The sequence below is a fragment of the Pistacia vera genome, unplaced genomic scaffold (genome assembly GCF_008641045.1).
Source record: "Pistacia vera cultivar Batoury unplaced genomic scaffold, PisVer_v2 Contig117, whole genome shotgun sequence".
Taxonomy (NCBI): domain Eukaryota; kingdom Viridiplantae; phylum Streptophyta; class Magnoliopsida; order Sapindales; family Anacardiaceae; genus Pistacia; species Pistacia vera.
This window is the reverse complement of record NW_022195215.1, coordinates 1,740,327-1,747,587: the sequence shown is the minus strand read 5'-3', so window position 1 is coordinate 1,747,587 and position 7,261 is coordinate 1,740,327. Positions and strand designations below refer to the sequence as shown.

At 34.0% G+C, this 7,261-nt stretch overlaps 1 long non-coding RNA gene across 1 annotated transcript; it reads left to right on the top strand.

Moving 5' to 3' along the window:
• Positions 1 to 1,021: 1,021 nt before the first annotated feature.
• Positions 1,022 to 5,513, top strand: LOC116107600. The gene is made up of 3 exons (XR_004124498.1): positions 1,022 to 1,591; positions 2,184 to 2,298; positions 5,052 to 5,513. It is a non-coding gene; the product is annotated as an uncharacterized LOC116107600 (long non-coding RNA).
• Positions 5,514 to 7,261: the final 1,748 nt, after the last annotated feature.

The following is a 7,261-nucleotide window of genomic DNA, read 5'->3' as shown; positions in this document are numbered from 1 at the left end:
GACCTAGCAAACGGGCAGGTATGGTCCAGGTAGCAATGGGTCGCGGGTCTACGGGTCAAAAATTCTCACGGGTTGACATTTTCACAATCCCCCCTGCCCCCCGTGTGGGTACGAGTCACCTGCGAGTCACCCATGAAAAATGCAGCAGTCTTTTAAATTTTCCATATTTTTCACTGTTTTTCTATATTTTTGTTATTTGTTACTTTTTTTAATTCAAAAATTCAAATTGCATACTAAATTATATTAATTTAAAAACTTGATATAAAATTCATTTATTAAACTTATTAGTTATTAACTTATTATATTAAATAAATGGATGATTAAATTAAATTTGAGTAATAAGTTTTTTATTAAAATTTTTTTTTTATTTCAAATTTGCAGGTCCGCAGTTAGTACCTGGTCTACCCGCAAAAGTCACGAGCGGGTCAAGTATGGGTTAGATTCTCACGGGTCAAGGTGTATGTTACTTGTACCCATCCCCATCCGTTGGGTACGGATACCCGTTGACCCACGGGTACACCCATCCGTTTGCCAAGTCTAACAAATAGACCTGGTAAAGAGGTACACGTACCCGCATCAAATGAACTGGTATGGGTATTCCTAAAATTTACTCGTGAAAAAAATGGATGGGTCGGGTAATGCCCGCGGGTACCTGTATTTTATTTAAAAAATATTAAAAAATTAAAACCCTAAAATCATTTTCCCAATCTCTCTCACACACAGATTGACGCCACATTTCTCTCAATCTCTTCCCCCAATCAGACAAAGAAGAATTGGAATGGTGAAGACGGAAGAAAAAGAAGAAATATGAAAAAGTGGAGAGGGAGAAAAAGACGAAGAAGAATTGGAGAGAGGGAGAAGAAGAAGATGAATTGAAGAAGAAAAAATATGCAGTGGGCAGGGAGAAAAAGACAAGAAGAATTGGAGAGAGAGGGAAGAAGAAGGTGAAGATGAAGGAGAAATAACTAGAGCAAAAACTTAAAAATAAAAAAATTGGAGAGGAAAAATTTTAAAAAGCAAAATAAACGGGTGACCCATGGGTTGACCTGTACCGGTACGGGTCTTGCATTCTTAGCCCATAGACCCATGCCCGTTTTACCTGCTACCCGTAACTACCCGGCCCGCCCGTTTGCCAGGTCCAGAAACAGCTCTGCACTGCTTTTTACAGCACCCACCTTAATAAAAACCCTAATTTCCAATCTTCTTTACCGAAGTTATCAATCCTATTCAAATTTAATCCCAAAAGTTAAATCTTTTCATTCATTTTCAAGTGATGGAGAATCTGATTACTGAAGTTCAAGTGGAAGTGGCGGGCGGGTATTCGGATCCTGGAGCCGGATCCTTTTCTGGGTTCCAAAGAATGATCGAGTTTCACCCGGCTGGAAAAGTCTTTAGTGGGCTTAGTAATGGTGGTGAGAATGGGGATTTTAAATTGGAGACGCTGAATCCAAGTGGGTCGGAGCAGAAGAAAGCTGGTAAACGTTAGGGACAGGGTCCGAGTGGTGGGTCAGGGAAGAAAGTTGATGGGTCGGAGTTTTGGGATTGTGGGTTGGATCCTGAGCTGAGTTTTGGGATGACTTTTCGGAGAATTGTGAGTGTGTTTAGTTTGTAAAGATTGTGCTTTATTTTTTTTTTATTTTTTTTTTAATAATTCTATGGCTTTGAATGAGTTTTTTCTGTATTAATAATTTGTTGGAATTCGACCGTTTCGTTGAAGTTTGATTTAGTTATGTTGAAGGGCAATTGTTATGTTACAGGGAGTGAAATCCCGGTATGGTAACAGTAATTTATGAGTTTTTGTTAGTTTCATGATTTTATTTGAGGGGAATTGCTATGTTCCTGGGAGTAGAATTGTAGTATAGTTACTGGAATTAACGGTTTTGGTAGTCCATGTGTCTTAACAAATGCGCAATGAAACTAATCATGAAATACTGATCATACATGCTATTTTTTGTTATTTTGGATTGCAGTGGTGCTGCCATAGTTTAAGATATGTTAAATTGTGGCTATCAGTTATTGATTTCAGCTCAAAGACTTGGTCATTAGTTGAATTTGGTATTTCGAATAAATTTGGTGTCAATTTTTTCAATGGCAAATGTATGACGCTTTTTAGGTAATAGCTGTGATGAACTTGGTTTTGTGTTTAACCTAAACTTATCTATAATGATATTTATGACTTACAGGGTGCTGGTCTTGAAAATCTTGGAAATACTTGTTTTCTCAATTCCATGTTGCAGTGTCTGACATATGCAGAGCCTTTAGCGGTATACTTGCAGAGTGGCAAGCATCAAAATTCTTGTAAGTGGCTTCTCAATCCTTTCTTTTTTTGGTTTTTACCTCCATGAACACAATAATATAGGCATGTAGATTTCTGAATCAATTCATTTGTCTAGCTGTACTTTTATTTCTTGTGATATCAATCTATCATGGATATGTAGTTGCTTCATTGAAAATAAAGTTCATAAGACTTCCATAGTTGTTTCTGAAGGTTTTGCGGTTTATGTACTGTCACTATGAGTGGGATTTAATTTTTAGATACAGGTAATTAGGATAATGGCTGGTTGAGATAAGCACATTGAATAAGTCGCCACTTTCAATGGAGGTTTAAAGGTTTTTTTTAATCCATTCTACTCACTACAAATTAGGATGATCCTTGCATAGTATATTTGAGCAGTATGGAGTTGTGTAGCTAGCCAAAGAAAATCTATGGTTTATAGAGTTCTTGTGTTAAAATATATAAGCATGATGATGATACCTTTTCTTAATCCCTTGCTATGTTTTTGAATTTTCATGTAAGCATGCATGATATTGATCTTAAAATGACTTACTTAGTAGGTCTTTCTCCTTCCTAGCACGCAAGAAGAGTATTTGAAAAAGAAGAGATGAAAATATCCATTGCTTGGGCTTTCCATTTATGACCATAAAAAGATCTATTCTTTTATGATGTTTCTAGATTTTTATACTTTTGTTTTATTATTAGTATTTTCTTTTGGCTGTGTGCGCCCCATTTTTATTGAAGTTCTCACTACAACAAAATACACATATAGCTACGAACATTAGTTACGAAAAGAAAAATTATAGCAAATACATATTTATAGTTAGAAAAGTCAATATTTGTAGCTAATTGAAATAATTTTAGTGATAAGAATTTCTCCCTCGAAGCTAATATTCATATATTGCTTTAACTTATTAAAATTGTGGCAATAGCTATTCATTTAGCTACTATATATTAGCTATGGTAAAACATTGTAGCTAATTAATGTATGTAGCTATAAATATTTCATTTACATGGCATATAGTATCATTATTTGCTATGAGTTTTAACTATATAGCTATTATTTGTGCATTAGTTATAAAATATTGAGATTTGTAGCTAATTAATATATTTAGCTATAAACATTTTATGTACGTGGCATATAGTATCATTATTAGCTACGAGTTTAATTATATAGCTATTATTTTTACATTAGTTATAAAATATTAAAATTTGTAGCTCATTAAGGTATCTAGCTATACAAATTTTATTTTCATGGTAGTGACAATATCTTAGTATCATTGTTAGCTACTAGTTTCAATATATAGCTAATATGTGTGTATTAGCTATAAATTATTTGAATTTGTAGCAAATAAAGAATGTGAAAATTAATTTGCTACAATCCTTATAGTATGCAGCTATAGATATTCTAATTTATCTTGTAAGTAATTATATTTTTATTACTTATGAATTAAATAGTTATAGTCAAATATAGTGTTAATCACACCACTAAGGTCAATAGTAAATGGAACCTTAAACCAATAGCTAACTTAAAAGAACTCTTCAGCGAGCTAAGAGTGTGAGCTTTTGTAAAATAAAAATTGTATTTTAAAGGATCTCTAAGGTTTTTGTCTTTTCTATGATGATTTAAAACTAACACTTTATAAAATGTAAGTGATTTTAGGTATGAGATATGAGATATTATAAAAATTGATAATGTTACATATTTTTATATATGAACTTGTATGTATATTTTAGATGACGATGATGACAGCGTTAATAAAACTATTTAAATTATTTATACGTTTAATAAAAAGAATATTTGGTTGTATGGAAGATAAGTTTTATATAAAACTTGTTGTATATATCAAAATAACCAAAACCACCATTAATATATTTATCAAAACCTGTCTCACTTCACAAAGTATTAATATGAAAAGCAAATTAAAAAATTGTATAACCATAAAACTTTATAAAATTGAAAGCATAATTTGTAAAATAAAGGGATTGAACTCAAGTCATACAATCATTTAAACAATAAAAACTGTATCAAAAATCTCGAATCTGTCAAACAAATATAATATGAAAGATTAAAAAAAATGTAACAAACAATCTAATAATCTATATGAGCAAATCTTTATCATCAATGTCTTCAGCATCTCTCTCTTCATCAACACTATGATCATCATCAACAATCGCACTACTAGAAGCAGATATCTCATGTCTCTTCCAATTGATTAAGTCGCCATCATCTTCAAACATATTTGTAATTTGATAATCTATTTTAGAGTTGTCTTGTTGGAAAGCTTCTTCATCAATAGATGATTTTTCACCACATGGTAGGTCATAAAAGCTATCTGGACGACCTTTTAAAACAACAAGCTAATTAGGATTGGAACCATCATTAACATAGAATATTTGTTGTGCTTGAGATGCAAGTACAAATGGTTCATCCGTATATAATTTTCGAGCTGTATTAACACTAACAAAACCATACTTATTGTTCTTCACACCTCTTCCAATCACATGAACATCCTACCAATCACATTTAAATAGCACAATCCGTTAATTAATGATCTTTTGATGTTGTTGTCTCCAGTAATTGGTGTCTCATGTTAATTAACTGTGCATGTATGTATGCTGTGTGTGCATCACAAATGACAGATGAATTGCATAATGTAGCTTTCGTGATTGCTAATGTGTATCCCACATATTTTTTGCAAGCTAGATAAGTTTTATAGGTGTAGTTCTGTATTATTCTGTTCATCAATTAATTTCCAACCAAAAGTTATTTTAGAAGCCTGCTTTCTCAAAACAAGCTGATGAAGATGAGCAAAGTGGATCGACATTTAATTTAATGATGGAACTATAAACTATTTCAGAAGTTGGCTAGATTATTACAGGCTTTTGCAATAACAAACCCGGTGATCTTGAGATAGTTTCAAAGTCCAGGAAATTTGGCAGAAATTTCACCGGTGATTCTAGCTGAAGCTTTTGAAAGCATTACAAGCCGAGAGTCTGCATGAAGTCTGGATAAAAAATAAGACCAGATGTATGATAATAAATGCAGGAGATACTAATTTTTTTTAATTATTATTTTTAATCAAATGAACTATGAATGATGTGGTATATTTCCAGTCGAAAAAATAAGACTTTGTCATATAGGTGTAGACTGCCATACAACTTGAAACACTCATTGAATCCACAGGATATGAATCAAAAGGATTTACTTGTGTGAGATTAATTAATTGAATCCTAAAGAAGCTGTAGTCTGGACTCTTTCACTTTCCCTGGTATCATAATTCCTCTTAAATTTATATTTTTATATGAAGAAAGAGATGCGTTCTGGAAAATCCAGTTAAAATTGGAATAAAAAGTAATGGCTGCTGGCCAAGTACGAGCTTGATTTAATTTGAGATGCTTGCAAATAGCTCTGTCATGTGTTCAAGAAGATGTAGTTGATGGACCATACATGTTGAAAGTTTCTGCAATCCTCAAAATTGAAAGCACAGATCAAAAGAACCCGAAGAAGCCTGTTTTCTGTGTACTAAGTTAGGATGAACAACATAAATCAGCACACGGCGTTCGGTTAATTGTGTAACAGTTTCACAAGTGGTAACTACATGACTGGAAACTTTTTCAGCTGATCAATTTGTAGCGTTTCTTTGTGAAAGTTCAAGTCTGGATTTTAGAAAGTCAAGACATCCAAATAGAAAGACTAACTGTATATATATATATATATTTCCAAATTTCTGGACTATTATTTTTGAGTTAGGATTCTTTTCTGATCTGAGCTCACTTGAGCTTTCAAGGATCTCATGAAACTTTTCCATTCTTACTTATTTATGGTTCAAATCTATTTTTGTAGTATATTCCTATTCTGTAACTACCAATCACAAACCTTTGGAAGCTTGAATATGAGCTCATATCATGAGAGGATCCGGGTCCATTTTTTTAATCAATTGGCACTGTTTAAAATTTGTCCTGTTTTGGCTTCTCATGAACGGAACTTGGAACCATTGTGTCAGAAAATTACCAAATAATGATGGGTTGTTAAACTGATGGTTGCAAGCTCAACATAATGTTTAACCAAACTTGCTGTAAACTAAAAGAAACAAAGATTGATTTCTATTGATAATAAGCTTGGACAGGGTGGAAGTATAGGGCCCTGTTTACAGGGTACATATTTTTTTAGTCTTCAGATGAAAATATAGGGAAGTAATGTTCAAGTCATATATGGCGAAATCTCTATGGTGAATTACTTGACAAGGGGAATAAGAAGAAGAGGCTACTTGTTATCAAGTCTCTTATGATGTTAGATAACATAGTAATTCTATTTTTCTAGCTGAGGTGGTGTAGATGCAAAAATCTACTTGTACGAAAAGGGGGACTGATCCCGTGAGGTTGAGGTCACTAGTGATCTACTGCGCCTGCACACGTAAGGAAACAAACGTGAAGCAGATGAAAAACACCGGGGTGATGTTTGCCATAGGCACTCCGACACTCAAGTCAGCAAAGCTGAATGAGACTAGTTTAGTGATGGTTATGGAAAAGAAAGGTTATCGAAGGTCTAGTCGGGGACTGTGACTACGACTGTAATACAAAGTTCTCAAGTGGGAACTCCAAGGTCTGAAGGTGAAATATCTTCGTCCCTTGTGAGAGGGCTGACCTCTGTTTAAATAGTGACTGCAGGGTTTTTGAATCTCGGTGGGACTGGGAGTCCTTGCAGCGGGGGTTTTCTAAAAGAGTGGAGCTTTTGGCTCCCTTATCTCAGTGGGAAAGGGAGTCCTAGTGTGCCTAGGATACGAACCTTAGACGAATTAGGATAGTGATTGACTTCCTTAGTAGAGTTCAAGTAGCATTGTAGTTCGTAGGCGACTATGGGCTCCAAGTTGATCGTAAGTCCAGAAGGTGTTCTAGGATCAGAAGGCTTGGGTCCAGATGGTGAGGAACTGGGAAAGCATACCGAACGGGTCTCATTTGCAGAACTCTAATTTGGGTCCCATC